Source organism: Lepisosteus oculatus, chromosome 8 (assembly GCF_040954835.1).
Source record: "Lepisosteus oculatus isolate fLepOcu1 chromosome 8, fLepOcu1.hap2, whole genome shotgun sequence".
In the NCBI taxonomy this organism is placed as follows: domain Eukaryota; kingdom Metazoa; phylum Chordata; class Actinopteri; order Semionotiformes; family Lepisosteidae; genus Lepisosteus; species Lepisosteus oculatus.
Window position 1 is genome coordinate 22,723,240 of NC_090703.1, and position 19,723 is coordinate 22,742,962.

General features: G+C 39.5%; 1 protein-coding gene across 2 annotated transcripts in view; it reads right to left on the bottom strand.

Annotated features, from left to right (window-relative positions):
- Window positions 1-19,723, bottom strand: part of slc8a3 (solute carrier family 8 member 3) — a 138,408-nt gene that overhangs the window by 76,345 nt on the left and 42,340 nt on the right. The window lies entirely within an intron of this gene.

The following is a 19,723-nucleotide window of genomic DNA, read 5'->3' on the forward strand; positions in this document are numbered from 1 at the left end:
ATATTTCAGAAACACTTAAAATCAAAGCAAGTTTTTTAGCGTGTGAGAAGTAAAAATGGTGTGAATGCTTTGGAAATTCACCAGAATTTAGATCACCTCTTTAAATGATGTCCTAGAAAATGCAAGATTAATGCTGCTGTAAATGTCATGTGCACATAATCATATCCATTTCCTACACTGCACATTAGCAGATCTGTACAGGGACATGTACAAAATAAAGTTTATGTGTAGGGACATGCTCATGTGAACAGACGCTTTATCCTAAGGATAAAGGACTGCTATGAGAACTCACTACTTAGACCGTTTACTCATTTTTGAGATGACAAGACTACTTGCTCATGTTTGAAATGACAGGATATAAATTGAGGACAATCTGCCTAAAGGGATGAGCTTTAGGTCTCTGTTGCAATATACGCATGTCAATGTCTTATCAAGCCTTAATATTTCTGCTTTTTTAGTCTTTCTGTTTTCAGTGTAAGCTGAATTACTCCTCCAGTTGATGCTATCACTCTTGTAGGCACATATATTTCTTTCACATTTAACCTAACCTTTGTGAAAATGTTACTAAACAATTGACATTTTTCTGCATCTGTAACAGTGGGAATACTTCTGCAGGGCTATTTGTAATTTAAATTCTTCAGCGTCTAGCTTGTTGTTTGTATTACATCTTGAAGGTACTTAGTATGTGTCAACATTTACTGAATAAAAAACTATTTTTTAATTTGATAAGATCTTTAAAATTCCTAATGCTGGTCTGGGCAAGTCTGCTTTTCATTTCTAACAGTTAGAGGTCTGCTAGGACTTGAACAGTTACATCATCCAACCCACCTTCAGACTAGATAAATCTCTTTAGCTGACAATCCCAAAATATCTGGTTCAAAACCAACCATGTCTATTAGCAACCATTACCGCATTAGTCTGCCATTTTGGACCCAGAAGATGGAACAATCAACTAAGCTGGCTGTCTGTTCTACCTCTTTTCTTATGTACTGTATGTTGACCGTTCTCATTAGTACTGCACCTGTATTTTTATGCCACAACAAGAGGGGTGATACACAGTCTTACATTACAGTTTTCAATTTTACACTGATGTTAATGCAGTAAATATAATAAAATGTATTTTAACTGGGGTGGCAAAGTGGTTATTATTGCTTCCTTGCAGTGCTGGGGTCCTGATTTCAGTTCCTGGGGTGCCATCTGTGTGGAGTTTGTATGTTCTCCTAATGCTCGCGTGGGTTTCCTCCTGGTGGTCCTGTTTCTTTCCACAGTCCAGAGACATGCTGGTATATCAATTGCCTTCTAAGTAAGTTGGCTGTGGTGTGAGAGTGTCTATGTCTGTTTATGACCTGTGATGGGCTGGCATCCTGTCCAGGGTCTACCCTTCCTTTTGCACATTACATGTCGAGACAGGCTTCCAGCTCCCCTTGTATTGGATAAAGCTGTTAGAAAATGGATGGGTATGTTGTTTCAACCAGCAAATACAACTGTTCAAAGAGCAAATTGAGCTCTGTAGTCCAGACATCACTGGATTTGTATGATGACATTAGCTGACTGCGTCACAGATTCGTCAAATTCGAGTGACCCAGCTGCGTCTACAGGGATATGCTTGACTTGTCTGCTACAAGGAAACTTCTTGGGCAGGTAGTCAGAGCTGCGTGAATCCTCAAAATAGTCCCCAGTCCCTGGCTGAGTCCCCAGCAGCCATATCACTCTGCAACTCACAACTGGCAACCCACTGAAGCTAAGTAGGTGTGAGCCTGGTCAGTAACTGGATGGGAGACCTCCTGAGAAAAACTAAGGTTGCTGCTGGAAGAGGTGTTAGTGGGGCCAGCAGGGGGTGCTCACCCTGCGGTCCATGTGGATCCTAATGCCCTAGTATAGTGATGGGGACACTATACTGTAAATAGGTCCTTCAGATGAGACGTAAAACCGAGGTCCTGACTCTCTGTGGTCATTAAAAATCCCAGGGCATTTCTCGAAAAGAGTAGGGGTGTAACCCCGGCGTCCTGGCCAAATTTCCCATTGGCCCTTACCAATCATGGCCTCCTAATAATCCCCATCTACAAATTGGCTTCATTTGGCTCCTTGCCACTGATAGCTGATGTGTGGTGAGCGTTCTGGTGCACTATGGCTGCCATTGTATCATCCAGGTGGATGCTGCACATTGGCGGTGGTGGAGGGGAGTCCCCATTACCTGTAAAGCGCTTTGAGTGGAGTGTCCAGAAAAGCGCTATATAAGTGTAAGCAATTATTATTATTATAAAATGGAGAGCTATTATCTTTTCATGTGGAAAGAGCAGCACTGATTTTCTAAATAATAAAGAAGCTCACATACTGAAATTTGTCACATCAAATGAAAATGTCAGCACACAGTCACCGATTGTCTGTAACACAGCATACTGTACAGCAGGACATTCTTCCCCAGTGTGATAAAGTACTGAAAGGAAATTCGGCCGGCACCTACAAATGCATTTTCCTCTTTCATAACTCTATGTGAACGGGTTAACAGCATTGAGATAATCATTGAATTGCAACAGATTTTGAGGAGTTTAAACAGGATTTGATATAATCTCTACCGCCTGTATCTGAAAAAAAATCTCCAATTACCTAAAAATGTCAAACAAGATGGTAACATCTATATAGAAACTGGTTGCTCTGTCCCCTGAAATCAGGAATTCAAAAACAGAAGGAATGGATAGAAAACTGCAGTTAAAATCCATGTCAGTCCAAGTAAAAGGAAATGCCATTTCCGGGAGAAACAGGCACCTGTATTGCAGCACCTGGGATGTGGCATAATGTGAAAATGCAATTTCTTTGTTTATTTCTCTTATAGAGCACTGTTGGTGTCTGTCTGTTTATGGTAGTAAAGCACAAACCAGAGAAATCTTTTTGAATTCCATTCCATTTTTTTCCCAGTGTCACCCTGATTACATAACTGCCACATGCTAAAAATAAAGCCTGCAGTAGATCTGGGAGGGAACTACAGATACACACCACACACACACATGCGTGTGTGCACACACACGCACAGTCACAGAATCATAAGACGCAAATTTAATGGGGTAACCATGGCAACGGCTGGCTCCGATTCCTCCCGGACAAGCCCCTGTCCCTCAGCACTGCCTCTCTCTCCAGCGCTGGCTTGGCAGTGGCAGGAAAATAGTGCCATTTTCAAAGGCTGTAGACTGGCACCTAGTATGTCTGTGTGCCAGTCTGTACCACTGTTACATGTATAAGAAATAATTCTGCCAAAATTTTGGGCTGCCAAAATTAGGCATAAGTTTCACATGAACTCTCTAAAATACTCCACCACAGACAGAAGCCACTTTCTTATTTGCATGCCCAGTACTGTCATAATGAAAGGATAAGACAATATCAAACAATATTAAGAACAAACATGATATACACCCAGTAGGATATGGGGTACTAGCCTTGTGCATCCTGCAGAGCCTAACGTAGATGAATGTGGAGTTGACGTTATCTTGCTACATGAAGTGGAAAAAGTATAAAATTATTTTCTTTATTTTAACACAGCAACACTTTGAGCCTTTTTTATTAAAAAGGCTCAGATAGAGGTGAATGCCTAAAATAAACAGCTCATGTAAAACGTGAAGAACAGTTTTTAATATCTTTTGCTTGAAGAAAATCTCTTATCGGCTTTTGTGATTCTATGAAAGATAATAGAACTTTGTGTTATTTTCTGTTCATTTCAAAGATCTAGTATCTTGTCATGTACACAGGGCAGATCTCTTGATCTCTTCACATGAAAGACATATGTGAGAGAGAAACAAGTCACAGGTCAGATCAATGGACATGGCTGTGATTATCTTGCCAAAGACATTCTTATAGAAACAGCAGAGAAACAGTTGATGCTTTAACACTCATACAGTTGGTGGTGAGTCAGCTGTGGTCATACAGTGCTGTCAGTGAGAGCAACATCGCTCCTCCAGACAGTGTCGCCTCTGCTGTGATCCTGCAGCACTGAAAGTAAGAGTTGCGTCATTCTTTCGGTCAACAAAGACCCTGCTGAGGTCCTCCGTCCGTACTCTTCCAGTCTTCTTGCTCTGCTGTGATCCTACACCGCTGTTAGTGAGAGCTATCTACTCAACTCAACTACTGTACCTGCTCAACAGGTACAGACACTCGTCTGAGTGCATACTGACCTCAAAGATCACAGGTTTGATCCTGAGTTGTGCCAGCAGCTGATATGGCCTGATGACCCCAGGTAAGCAGGCATACAGTGCTGTGGACGAGGGCTGCGTGTCTCTCCAGCCATCACTGAACTCCAATTCTAGAATAATAGTGCCTGTGATGTGCTAAAGGACAGGTGGATTCAAGTCGGGCAACCAATGAGTTTACTTCCTGATTCTCTCCCTGTGTAAGGGACGGACAGAGCCGACTTTACTTCTTGAGGAGGCTCAGGTCCTTCAATGTGTGTAGTAAGATGCTACACATGTTTTATCAGTCGGTGGTAGCGAGTGCCATTTTCTACGCAGTGGTGTGCTGGGGCTCTGGGATTAGAGCAGTAGATTCCAAAAGGCTGAACAAGCTCATCAGGAGAGCGAGCTCTGTCATTGGGTCTGACCTGGACCCCTTGGAGGTAGTGGCTGAGAGGAGAATGATGTCCAAACTGGAGGCCATCATGGACAACTTCTCCCATCCCCTCTATGACAGGCTTGCAGGAATGAAGAGCACGTTCAGCAATAGACTGATTCATCCACGGTGCGACAGGGAGCGCTACAGGAGGTCATTCTTGCCGTCTGCCACAAGACTGTACAACGCATCCACCTTGCGTCTTGGCAGAGGCAACAGCGACAGTGACCTGTTTCTGGACTAAACGCATATACACATCTACTGCTACATCTGTTCTCTTTCTTTTTCTTTTTCTTTTTCCCGTTTACAACCACTTTTGTGCAATATATGCCAGGGACCTGTGCAATACATTTATATTTATATTTATATCTATGGTTACATCTATATTTATATTCATACGTGTGATACGATTTTCTGTGTACTGTTCTGTTCTAGTTTCCTCTTGTGTGTCCGGACTGTGAGTAACTCTTGTATTGTATTGTATGTATTGTACTATTAGTATATAATTCGTTACACTGTGGCTGTGTTGTGTGTGTTAAGCTGCTGTTGCACTGCAATTTCCCTCACGGGATCAATAAAGTATCTATCTATCTAAGGTTGCCTGGTTTGTAGCTAAGACTTAAAGCTAAAACATAATATATGAACAACTGCAAACAAGAGGCCATGTGGCCCCTCTAACCCATTTGGTAGTTAGTAGCTAATTGAGCTACTTGATCCAAGAATCTCATCTAGACGTTTCTTAAAATTGACAGGATATCTGCTTCAACAATATGGCTGGGTAGTTTTTACTACATTCAAACAATCTTTGACTAAAGAAATGCCTGTTGTTCTTGGTTTTAACTGCACTTCCACATAGTTTCCACTTTGTTTAGTGTTTCACTATTCATTGTGAAAAAATCAATAGAGTTGCCTTTTTTACAAGGGGATTTGTACAGTATCCCCTTGTAATCTCCTCTGTTCTATAAAGACTGAAAAGGTTCAGTTCCTTCAGCCTGTCAGTATAGGGCTTTCCCTTAAGCTACTGAATGTGTTAGGTTGCTGCTCTCTGGCTTGTTTCCAGAGCAGCAATACTGTATCTTTTGTATAACATGGTTACTAAACTTTTAGACAGTATTCTAAATAAGAACTAACTAGTGTTGTACACAGTTTTAACATAACATCCCTGATTTTAAATCAGTTTCCTAACTTGTCTAGAAGATGAAAATGATTTGGCAACATAAACATTTTTTTTCCCTAAAGAGTATTTCGAGACATCTTGATATTATCAACCCTTTTAACTGCTATTACTTGTATTCTGGGGTATCTATTTAAAATTTCTGTTCAGCATAAGAATATATTTTCGAAACTTTGTACTGTCACTAAAAGAGCTATCATGCAAAAATGGGTGGATAATACAGGGTCACCTTATATGGAGTGAGTTAATGAAGCTGTTGCACAAATCCAACATGAAGACTGCTTATAGTCTGGAAGGTAAAATTAATCAATTTGAGCATGTATTTGGCCCACTTGAAACACATCTCAAACGCACCAAAGACAGAAAGTTCTAAATATCAAGAGTTGTGCAAGATACGTGGAGTGGAAGGAAATTGAAAGGTTTAGTAAGTAAAGGAAGGAAAAGAGATGAATAAAGGAAATGAAAATATATTAAAAACAAAGATATCCTCCAAAGTTGGAGGGGGGTGTGGGAAGGTAAAAAACAGTATTTCCCATTTTTCAATAGTCTACAATAAACAACATCTGTCTGGACTTTGTTCAGTGTTGAATTTCAACCTTTTGAATTTCTACATTTGTAACAACGGCATACTTCTTTTCGCTTAATTTGCTTAATTTGTTCAATGTTTGCTATTATTCCTAATTTTGTATCTTCTGCAAATTTGACTTGTCCGCTAACTATACTAGAATCTAGATCACAGATAGAAATTAAGTAGAACAGTGGTCCTTGTAGAGATCCCTGTAGTAATCTACTAATTACATCACCCTGGGTGATCTGATAACTAAAGGGTGAATGTCTTAGCTGATATAATAAAATCCCACATTTTAAACAACTCTATTGAAAAAATACTCCAAGGAAAGAGTAAGTTTATTAAGGAAATAAAAACATATATACTCAGCACTGACCGCTGTTAGTGAACAGTAATTGGTGGATCTAAAAAAAAAAAACCCAATCTCTTGTGAGAATGAGTGAAACACAAGGGCTACCATCTGCATTGAGTTTGTATGTTATCCCCATGTTTGTGTGGCTTATTTGTTAATTCCCAGTGCTAGTTTTCACCCACTTCCCAAAAATAACTATATTCTGATCTTGAATGTGTCCGCTATAATGGGCTCTCATTCCATCCACGATATATTCCTGCTTTGTATGCTATGCTTCTGGGAGGTATTTCAGATTTCTCTTATCTGGAATAAACTGCTTACTGATAAGGGATTGATGTTTGTCAGTGGTGAGTAAAAACATTCTGGATTAATTGAAAACCTTGTGTATAAATCCAAGCACCCCTGACATGCATTAAAGAAAAAAGACAATCAAATCCTGGCTAGGGTGACCAGACCTACCTTATCACAGACAGCCCAGATTATTCATTGCGCCATCACACTAAACTTTGATTAAAATGATCACACCTCATTAGCAAACACCACCACTCAAGATCGATGTCACTTTCATGACAATTACAGAACAGGTTTTGTTGTGTTTTTCAAGCAAATGCAAAACAAAATGGTTCAGAGAGACTCCAGAACCTTGGACACTTGCTAAACATTTGAGGCAATTCTTAAGTTGTCGCAAATCCCATTTTTTCATTTCTAACATAATATATTAACAAAGCAACAAAACCCATGTAGATGGTGACTTGTAGTAATGAAGAACATACTTGTTAGTAAAAGTCTGATCGTATATATAAAAGCTTTCTTAAAACATAAGTGATCAAGCGTTGGTAATAGGCAGTCTGTGACAGGTGGTGATGAATGCTACAGTAGCTCGAGTTGAACTCTCCAGCAGCAGGAATGCTAGCTAGAGCTAAACTCTCCTTTTGGCATAAAGGAATTCACTGCTGTCTGAGGTGTGGAGATCTGGGTTCTGAATTCGGAGTCACCCTGGAGCAGTCCCGATTGAATCCCAGCAGGGACAGAGCATTACACAGATGCCATGACTCAAATTTCAGATACTGCAGCCTATCAATCACTGAGGTTGCTATGGAGAAGGAGGAGGTGTCTGGAGGGAGAGAATGTAACATGGCTTAATGGCATAGAGCATGGCGACAGGGAAATGAAAATGTGCATCAGAGCTCTGTGACCAGTGCATGAGTTTTGTCTTTTGGCATTTAAGACTCACAAAAAGCTGCTTAACCAGGGCATTCTTTCTAACCTATTTAAACTGAGGTAAACTGAGACCAAAAAAAGAGTAAACAATAGAAATGTTTACTCATTCCAACTAAACGTAGCTTTCAGAAAAAAAACAAATATGCAGAAATTCAATACGGTGTATGTTTATTTTAAGTCAATGTAACTGAACTGAAACATTTATTATATTACATAAGCACTAGTTTAAATGTACTGCCATTCTCCTGCTTAATGGTAAATCTGCTTGGTTTAGAGGTGAAATAGCTAACCCATGGAAAAAACATATATATTTGCATACTTTTTATATTAAATGCATCCCTGAAATGAAATTCCTAAGCTCTTGTACTAAACAAGGTGAGCCCCTCACCCTGGAAAAAACTTACTTCTAAATCCACCAGAGCTTAATTAGTCAATCAATATCTGACTGTTTATTTTTAAATAACCATGTTAAAGACTTATCAAAAAAGAGGAGGGGTGACAGCTTTTAAACATTCTTCAGTCTTTTGCAAAGATAATCCATCCATCCATCCATCCATCAATTTTCTAACCACTTCTTCCAATTCAGGGTCAAAGAGAAGCTGAAGCCAAACCCAGCAAGCAACGGGTGCAAGGCAGAGTACACTACAGACGTGCTCACACTCACAACCTAAGGCCAATTAACCCCTCAGTATGTGTTTGGACTGTGAAAAGAAACTGGAGCGCCTGGAATAAACTCACGCAAACATAAGGAGAATATCCAGTAAAAAATCTACACAGTTGAATCCGGGGCCTCAGCAGTTCTAACCACTGTCCCCCGTGCCATCCTAAGCAAAGACAGCAAAGATATTAAGGGAGTGAAAACGTATTTACACCCTTACACCCCTGCATGCAACCCCAGAAACAACTGTGGAGCCTACATGCTTATATGCCATATTGATCCTTTGTGTAACTGCACCATGCTTTTTGATTTACTGTGGGGCATTAAAAGAAACTGTTCAGGAAATCTATTTATTGGTATATTTTATTCAAAGACCTTACCTACTCTCCAGTTATTTTCTCCCTGACCTGGAATTCTCTAAATCCAGCCCTTGGTCAGCTAGTAGCAGGGAATCACTAGACACATAAAGTACATGTAGCAACCTCTTTTCTACTCTGTTGGTGTAGACAAGCTAGTGACGCTCTCCAGGGTACTTCTCACTTCAAACTGCACATTGTCTGTACATTAAATTCAAAACTCTGCTGTCCTGCTATTTAAGTCACAAGGCCCCCTTCCCCTCTAAAAAATCGAATGGCCTGAGGCTATGTCACAAACAGCAGGTGGTTTATTTAAATGAACCAGTGGATTCTCCTGGGATTAAATTCGAGGGTCTGTGTGTAGGGGTGGGGGGTGGCACTGGGGTCTAGAGCCACATTTTGGGAATATGAAGACCCCAGGAGCATGGCTTTGTAACCCTAGCCTCCTGCACAGGCTATGGCTCAGCCTTGGTCCCCATGCCTTTCCTAGTCACTTGTCAGAGCAGCGGAATGTGCTGGCTGTGCTGGGGGTATTTATAACCTGCTTACTGCCACCCAGGACACCTTCTACCTTCGTCCCTCCCCAGTCACGCAACCCCCACCCCTGAAAGTGTGCCCCCCCCCCCCTCCTGCCAGTGGCATACACACACTTACCCACAGCTCTCTCTCCCCGACTCAATTCTGCCAGTCCTGCACTAATTCATTTCAAGAGGCTGGAAATCCCCGGAGTTAATGTAGAGGCGTCTTTTCAAAGCTCTCACTTATAGTGTCGTTCAAAGAGGCCTGGTACCTTTAGAAAAAAATGCAAGATCTTTTTGAGGCCTTGGATGGAGATAAAGTGCCTCATCTTTGAGACGGGGAGAGAGGATATATATTGCAGTTCAACTAAACCTCGCAGACCACACTGTGAGGAAAAGAAATGTCAAGGAGCCAAAAAAGCCTGACATTAAAGGCACTCTTGATCGAGAAATGCCTCTGTATTGGAAGTTACAGCCACGGCTTAATCTCGGAAGTGTGGGATGCTGTATTTGAGGAAAAATTACCCTTGTTCAGTTAGGGAGGGTTAAATCCCAAGCTAAGAGCCCAAATTCATCCCCTATAACACCGCTCCATAAATAATCCCATAGTGAGCAAACCTGGGAAATTATTTAGCTCAGAAGAAACAGCACTGCTTGAGTTTCAGAATGCCACAGCAACTAGGACAGGGAGAAGAGTCACAAGTTTGAACAGATGTGAAATCCAGCTCCTCAAAAGAATTAAAAGTAGATGTCAATCGAATAGCCTCTCTGAAAATTAGCAGGTCCAAACAAGGTCTAGAATTCAGGACACGTCTGAAGTGCACAAAGATTGAAACGGCTTTCTCTCTCATTCATTTTCTTTCTCTCTGAGTAGCCATGTCCCCTGTCTAGAGTTCTGTTTTAATTTTTGTTCAAAGGAGGCTAGGTTGAAGGTTGAAAGGCTTGGTATCGAGTTGCTCTGTTAGTCATCCAGTCTTGGGAGCTTGGTTTTTGAATTGAGATGCCAAACGTCTTCCTGGCAGTGATTCTGCTACAGCGGCTACTGATGCACAATTAGCCCCTCACTCTGGATGGACAATTCTCATCATACACAGCTCCTGAGGTGCTTTTACTTTGAAAAAACCTAGAAAACCTGCAGACATACTGGATCTCCAGGGACTTCTCCCTCCCGCCCAAGTGTGTGTATATCACTCTGGATTCGTGTATGCTTCATGACTTCCTGTTTTTTTATCAATGGTTATCAATGAATATGAGGACAAATGTAAACTCCCCATTAACAACTCTTGTTGACTACTCACTTCATATTTTGGAAAAACAAATCCTCTCAGTGCATAGGACCAAAAAACACCAATGCCTCAATCAAAAAACACAATTTCAAATAAAATGAAAGCTCTAATAAAAAAATGGTTATGATGATTATTCACTTTCATGGTGAGCTCTTAAACCTTCCAGTCTCTGCCATATAATTGTTCCTCAAAAAACAAGCAGGATTAGGGTTTTTCCAAATTAGTCTGATCAAGAATACACAAAAGCACACTTCTCTGAACACTATTAAAAATGTTTTCTAACATTAGTGATTTTATACGTATCAGCTTGTTTTTCTCTGTATCACATTTTTCTACCATATAACTTCATAGAAGGTTGGATACCATCTATTCTAAATATGTTGCAAACCAGGGATCATGGAAACAGCTGCAGTTTTTAATACCTGAACACAAAAGTGGGGAAGAAAATTATCCAATTTTAGCTGAAATTACAAGCCTATGTCCCCTTTAAAAGTCTAATGAATATTCTCTTATAAACTGAGATCACACCTGACAATTCCATCAGGTTAGTCTCCAATATAATACCACCCAGAATTTAATTAAATCTTTACATTTACTGTATCATCAGCATTTTGGTGACTTACCACTTCTAGTTAAACTGTCTGCAGCTTTCTCGCTGTAAGTGTTTTCTCTTTGGAAAACAGAGATGAGGACAAATCTGTTTCCAATAATACTGCAGTAGGTTTGTGGTTAAGACAACTACAGTGAATGAAAAGGTTTAAAATAATTTATGAGAAACATCCTGATTACATAATAAGGAGTATCTTAGTTCACTGATGTGATTACATCCCTTACAAAGAGTTGAATAGTTTGGCATATCTTCATAGATAAATATGATGGGCCAGGAGTATAACAGAATCTATTAGTTAAGGTTAATTCCACATTGAAAAGTATCAAGAACAGACACAGAGTTCCAGCTGTATGTTGACATCCAATAAAAACAAAGATACACTAGGTTGTATCTACTTGGAATGCTGAAGTTGTAAAGTTGTGAATAATAGTAAGATGATTGCCTCTCCATTAATCATAATTGTACTGATGCCTCTTCTAGCATCTAACGTCTATCAACTCTTCTCAAGTGCTGCCTTGTCCTGGAACTGAATACTAAAGTATTAGGATTTCCTTTTTTAAAAGCCAGATAACAAAATATGAATTGTGCTTTTCTCCCAAAACCATGTTATTTCAGAAGACCTAGTTTTTTTCTTCCTGTAGCTCTGTATATATAGGCTTCTACATCAGGATCCATGCACAAGAAATGTTTTGGCACAAATTAATCTGAAGTAGAAAGACCCTGGCTTTAGGAGGAACAATGCTGACAGTTACACAATTAATTAACTTCATTAACTTACAACCAGTTGTGTTTATTCCAGAGTGGGATAACAAGTGATTGTGCTCAAGTTCTAAATTCAGCTTCACAACTCGTTTCCTCTATGCTAAATTTGGGGTGTGCTGTGAAATACTTCTTTCTGCCACAGCATCTATTCTGTTTTCTTTATTCAATTCTTTGTTTCTTTGTTAAACTGTAAGCAAATGTGTGTTTTCTCTCTTAAGGGGGCTGCCCGGTATTTGAATTAGCAGCAATCACTGGCTGTCGATCATGGATTGCGCCAAGTCAAAGACTGACTACCGTCATGCATACAACATTGGAACAAGGCAGCCTGGGTAAAAAGGCTCATGAGATGCTTTTCCAGGAGCCTGGCCCTCTGTCCTAAAAATGCCAAAGTATTCAAACATTCTATCTCTACTAATATAAACTCACAAGAAAGACACAGATAATGGGAGACACTAGATACTTTTGCAAAGGCATTTTAAATGAAGGAGCTAGTGTACATTTCCCAGCGTTTCCACTCTGAAAACGCTAAGTTGAAACAAGTACAGTAGTTCCTGCCAAATGACCTACAAATGAAGCGGAAACTGCAGTCCCAAATGACATTAGCCAACTTAATAAAAAACTTTCTCTTTTAGTTGAGCAATGCAGCTTTCATAATAATTGTTCCTAATACTGAGCTTTGTAATGTCTCATTGTGTGTAATGGCTGTTTGATTTTTTAGTTCTTGGTAAATCTAATTCAGTTTTATGGGAGAGCCAGTCTTTTAATGGATTTATTGAACTCTTCAATGATTGTGTTATATAGCTGTTGCTTTTAGAAACGATATTGCAGAAACCCGTTAATCTCAGCCTCAGCTCAATCAGCAGCCAGGGTTTACATGCATAATATTTTACTGTTGAAATCTAAACAAATGTTGAATGTGAAATACCTGAATATCAAGTTGCATATACCAATGGAATACAGAATAACTGTACACTCTTTATTACAGAAAGGGTAATGGGAGTAAGGAACAACCTACTGTACACAGCCAAGTTGTTGAAGCTGTTACTGTTATGACCATGCACGGCACCTAATTAACCTAATCACCTAATTAATCCCTCTTACCTGTTCCCTTCACTATTTAAATCCTCACTTCCCAGATCCTGACTCCTGAATTGGAGCCACGCACTGGGTAAACTCCCCCGGCTTCTCAACTTTGTGCTCTGACTCTTGGATTATTGTCTTTCGGACCTTCCGTTCGGATCTGTTCACTTCAAGATTCCTGACCCGCACCGCATAAGGTTCTGCTTTGTTCAAGAAACAGCTGGATAAGGACCATGTTTTACTCGCTACCAAATTGGCCCAATAGGCAGAATGGCCTCCTCTCTTTTTGTAACCTCTCATAACCTTTCGAAGATCCTAAATTCTAAATTATCGTTTCACTTATCTGGGGTGTGTATACTTCGTGGAAGTTACTTTGAGAAGAACGTCCTTTTTTAAAAACGATTCCAGTTTTTAACTTCTTTCTCCTTAATTTCCTTAATTTAATTTCAAGTATCAACAGTGTGCACCAGAGATTTGTTCCAGAGCTCCACTATATTTCTTCATTCCAGATCATCAGTCCAATAATGGAAGTCCACAGTGATCATTTTCCTGTTCAAAGCTAACGTGGATTAGTTTGCACTATTCACATTAATATTTTAGATCTATGCCAATACCACTTTTTGTTTATTTCTTCATGCTATTTCAGCTTCACAAATGGTTACTTACAGTGTCCTCAGATCCTCCCCAGAAGATTGCTAGAGATTCCCAGAACACCTACTGTCAAAGCTTCTTACTGCACTCCAGATTATCTCCTTGTTTGTAGCCATGAAATGCATTAATATTTACATTATAAGTCAAATACTACTAGAAGAAAAACAAATCATACAGTATCAGGAAAGATTGGTATCATAATGCTTTTCCCAATCAGAACAACCTGATTCCACCATGTGAACTAATGGGAAGGACACTACACTGTGCCTCTAGGACTTCAGTATAACTGGGAAGCAACTTGGATAATCTCCAGCAGGTACTTTTCTCAGTATTTAGAAGGACAGTACTTAGAAAGAAGGTTTCGTGTGTCCAATTTAGGATGTTCCTGATGCATGTAAAATGTACTAAGCAGGTTGCACTGAAGTTCTCTATCTGCTCACACAGCAGTGTCAAGGCATCGGTTGATGATTGCTAAGCTTTCTTTTGAAAGAAACTCAGACAGATTCCCCACAGTTAAAAATCTCCACATGCCCATAATCCAGAAATCATTAGATTGACATACTTTTGGGAAAACAGAGGAAATAGAAGGAGTTAAATAAAGAGACTGCATTACAGATTATTATCTTTATATTAGTATTACCATTGTAGAGATTGAAATATAGGGTGAATGCTACTGCTCCTGGGAAGAAGATCTCTGTTTAGCTACTGAAAGCTACTCCTCTCAACAGACTGCATCCCAACTTGTTTCACAAACTGCTACTTAATGTGTTTTTGACTGAAGACAGGGATTTGTAGAACTGGTACTGCCGACTACAGAATGAGACTAAACAAGAAAGCTAAAAAAAGTTATATTAAATTTCACAAACTTAACTCTCACGACTGGCAGCAATCCAGCAGAGATTCTACAAACAGCCTTGCTTGAGGTAAAGGAGTTTGATTCGACACAAACAGCGAGAGACATTATCACAACATGGTCTCAGTGGGAGTAGAGCGGTAGTGACTTAAAACCTGAGAAGAGTAAAGACCAAGAATGAAGCACAGGTTTTAGTTAAAAAATAGCTATTAGAATGCATCATCGTTGGTATTACATGCCCACTTTTTATCTTTGTTTCATCACTTATTTCCTGTTCTGCATGCCATAAGCCAGCAATGCATGATTCTGGCAGAGCAGTGAGGGCTCCAAGTTGGCATGACTTTCCTTTCCTTTTGCCAGGCAAAAGATGCCCCTTTCTGGGCAGCAGCCTACTGCTCGTGCATGTTATTGATGAGAACTGCACCATTCCTCCATCTGATGCAGTTTAACTTTTCATCTGCTGCTCTGGATCAGCAGTGTGGAATAGAAGCGGTGGTGAAAGTGCACATTCCAGAGGATACGCCCACACACCCTACTTCTGGTCCTGTTGCGGGTTATTGATCACTCACCTTGCAGATGACAATCCAAAAGTATCTGAGTTATAAAAATATACAGCTCTAGATTTAAGAGCCAGGGAAAGGGAACACAAAAGAGGCTACTCGCCCTCAATATAATATGCCACATGTGTGCAATGACTATTTAATCCAATCTTACTGGTCAGGATTTAGACAGAAAGAGGCACAGAGAAGAAAATAATATCATAAAGGGCAAAAAAAAAAACAATCAGAAAGTACAGAAGACCTGAGATGAAAACAAACTTTGAGATTACGTTTTATCCTCTAGTACAATTCTTTTTTTTTGTATATATTATTTTGAATTGTTTTTGTTGTCAGTGCCCTGGTGGTAGAGAACAGTGAAGATTTATACTTTAATGAAAGAAACTACAGGATCCATAATTCTTTGCTGTCAGAAGAAAAAATGAGTCCCCACTGAGCTTACTCTCCTGGGCTGCAACAATCAGTACAAGTATGAAAAGCCACCTGACAGAGGCTGAGAGGAGTCTTGCAGTCTTCCGAAAGAATACAGAGAAAGACAGCAGACCCTGCCATTGTTTTTATGGAAGAAAATGTGGACTTTGTTTTTTTAAAACCTGTCCTGGTTAGTTAATGCTCTATAGAGCTAAGTGTTTCCTGTTTTGTGCACCAAAGTACTAAAGTACTAGAGACTCCACTTCTTCAACTAATAATTTGGGTCTTAGAGTTTTTGCATTGTGAACATCCAAGAGACACCTCAACACCCATTCTTTCCCTCAGTGTGCTGCAGCAGCAAACCAAAAAAATAGCTGGACAAGGTATGTTTTTCTATTATATAACGTTTCATATCATAAAACCAAGCTTTTTTGCAAGCACCCAAACCAATTTCCTTTTAGCCTTGAATCCTAGGTTGAGAGCAATGCTGTAGTGTGTCATCCATAATTCTGACAAGAACAGCGATGTTTCAGTTGCCTGACTTGTGTAGATGTCAGGCATACGAGCAAGAGCATGCAGCTGTATGCTCAACTTCAATATTGTGTTTTCTAACAACAAGTGCTGAAAACTCTCAGGAGACACCCGCAGGTCTTATTACAATACGGCTACCTGCATACTGGACATAACTGTGACCAGTGCTGTATGCTCCCAATATTTTTTAGTAGTTGTACATTACTGTACATTGACAATAGAAATATACCTACTGATACTATTACTGATACTAATGTAGTGCAGCATTAGTTATACTAAAATGGACACATTTTTTAAAGCAAACGTCAGTTACAAAAGTTGTGCACAGAATACATGTACTGCAGGGACAATTCAGGTCAGCTGGAAAATTTACTTTACTAATTTGTTTCTACTGAAATTGACATTCCCAGTCATTTGGGAATGGCCTTTCTAAGAATTCTGAAGCACAAAATCACTATGACATTTTTCAAGGTTTTTTAAGGTGAGCATAGTGCCTTTACTTTTAATATAGACTTTCGCTAACACACTGCAGTTCCCTTGCCCTAAGTATGGTTTGCCTTTAAAGCTTTTTTGTTTTTAATGAAAAGGCTGCCTCTTCTCCTGTCAAAATCCAAACATTGAATCTTTTTATTTTTTTCCCCATTATAAATACATAATTATGCCTGGTTGATAGAAATAATACTACACTACACTTTTGTTTTAAATATGCACACATAAAAAAACTGACCACAACAACAAACAACACAGAGAATAAAGATCACTGGGATGTTTCATGACTGGAAATGCTAAGCTCTTACTGCTAGGTTATTTTATATACTGAATTTCACTGTATGTCACTAGATTGATTTTATACTGTACTGCATCAGAATGTAACTTTAATTTCTAAAATATACATCCTCTTTAAACCATTTAAAGCATTTGCATTTCCACACAAGTTACACTTGAAGCTGTCCATTCATCGGCTCAAATTATCTGTGCAATGACATCACAGCCAAAGCTGTCCTCAAAATATTTTTGGAAGCGGAAAATTCTAAACATTGCAGGATTAAAAACTTCTCTTCATATATGTACTGCAGTAGCTTTCGTTCTTGACAGTAATCTTACTTCTTGAAAGACGCTGGGACATTCCGTTTAATCCAATGCAAATGCATTTTTATTTGTGCCACACTGTAAAGTAAAAAGTTTGAACAATTAATAACTTGATAAAATTTAAAAAACATATCACCTAATGCCTAACATCACCTATGGTACTTTAACATTGGTTAAAAGCCAATTAATTGACAAGGTAACAGCAACCATTACATAAATAAGAAATAGTTTTTGAGCCTAAAAAAGAAGGATGAGAAAACAAAATAAAATCTGGGATTACCAAAAAGGAGAGTTTCAGATTTTTATAGTCAATTTAACAGTCAATGGAAAAAAAGAACAGTTACTATTAATTCTCAAATGCTCCACAAACGTGGAAGTTGAATTTGGTATTCCTAGCAATGCAGCTAGATAAATTATTGAGAGGCAAAGCAAAGAGGTACAATCAGCTCGTTCTTTATCGGCGAGACCCAAGTAAAAATATCTTCAAAATCAGAAAGAGAACAGTCCATCAGCTCACAGGAGAATGGCATAATGATACTTGAGCATGCAAGACTTTACTGGGAGCAGGTCAAAGTACATGTCCCTGTTAAACAAAACACACAAGGCTGAGCCCATATATTATGTGACAATAGAGGTGAATCTCATTCCCAGTACACTGTACCCAGTGGCTCGCAGTTAAGTGCTCTCAGAGCTATAAGAGCAGCCTTGAAGGACGAGCACTGTTCTGCATTCCTCGTCAGGCAGCTCCAATCCCTCCCGAACTGAAAGAAAGACAAGTCACACTTTTTGCTGACAGACAGGACCTTGCTCGTACTTGAAATGAAATGTTTCAGCACCCTCTTTGCACATACACTACAGGTATGTACTCTTTAGACAAAATACATTTAATTAGAATAAAATGAAGGGGCTCCCACAAAAAGTAAAAGTCCAGCAGCATTATTAAACAGTACCTGAGTCACCTCTGTGTATTGATCTTTTTTGTTAAGTATTCTGGTTTTTGTCCCGTATTCTACTCTGTCTATTAATACATCTGCTATTTAAAATAATGGCACACTGTGGAAAACTGTTTTGGGCCAGGATGTTTGATCTGTAAAAGTTGAACAGAAAGCTAGCAAGAAGTGGCCACCTGGACTGCACAGAGAACTACTGAAAACTATTCTCGGTTAATTAAGACCTGTGACAGGAACGGTATGACTTGATTTTTTTCTTGGATACTAAGGTTTGAATGAATTCAATATGAAAAGTTCTTATAAATTCCTATGGTAATTCCTTGAATTTTTATTGTATTTCTAATTTATTCAACCTTACCAATTTAACAGAAGAAGCTTCTTAGGCTTGAATATTGATAAGCGACAACCATGTCCTTTGTTGAACTGCAACCACTGCAACTCCCTATTTCACACAGGAATGATCATAGGAACAAAACAGCGTGACAGAACTGTGGAGACAGGTCCCTCCTCGTGCCAGTTTAAACAACACAAGAAAGCGTGTTTGACACCTCTGGAAGAGAGATCCTGTTCTTGAGAAGACATTCTGTCGGTACAGATTTGAGTTAAAGGCAATAAGCTGGCTGGTTCCCAGTGGGAGGGTTTATGTCCTCATAAGCCAGGTTCCACTCAAGTATTGTCTTAAAAAGCAGAGGTTGTCCATGCATCTTGTCACCTGGGATCAGGTCTCTAACCCTCTGTTAGGGACACAGGACCTTCTTCTCTGCTTCACTGCATTCAGACCCCAGGGGTTGATCTCGTCTCCTTCAACCTGTCTCACTCTCCACAGCCCCAACGAGAGTTATCTTCCTCTTGACAACTCACATTAACAGCATGCTAGGAGAACCCACAGCCAAGTGCAGTCTCCTTCGTCTCTCAACACCTACTTTTCCTTCAGCAATATGGAGGTCTAGCTCTACAGTTAGAGAGAAACAAAACTACCACCTGGTGCAGCAAGCTTGATCCATTTCGGCTTTAATTTTGAGGAAATAATTAGCTTTGAGAGACCAGAAGAATGAAAAGAAGGATACTGTTTTTTTTCAATGTCATCAAGATAAGAGCCCATAGGTTGTTAAAATGAATCAAACTGTTTTGCAGCTGAAAGAGTCTTCATTTGTTCCAGAATTATATAAGAAATATTTAACTTTCATAAGATTTTATGGGGCAATATATTACAAGTGTTGCGTGGTGGAGCATAGCAGGCCTGCTTCTGGACTCAAAGGTAACAGGTAGTGGGTTAGAGTCCCTCTTGTAGACACTGCTGTTGTACCTTGAGTGAGATATTTTACTTTAGTGTCCCATTCAAGGGTGAGTTACATGCTCTCTAATCATCTTAAAGCCACAGAGACCAGGATGAGTTCTGGCCTGAGGAGCTACTATGGCTATACAGTACCAAAGGACTTTATCTCTATCTTAACTAGAAGCAGAAATACTGTTTAAAAGTGCAATGTCAACTTCAAAACCTAT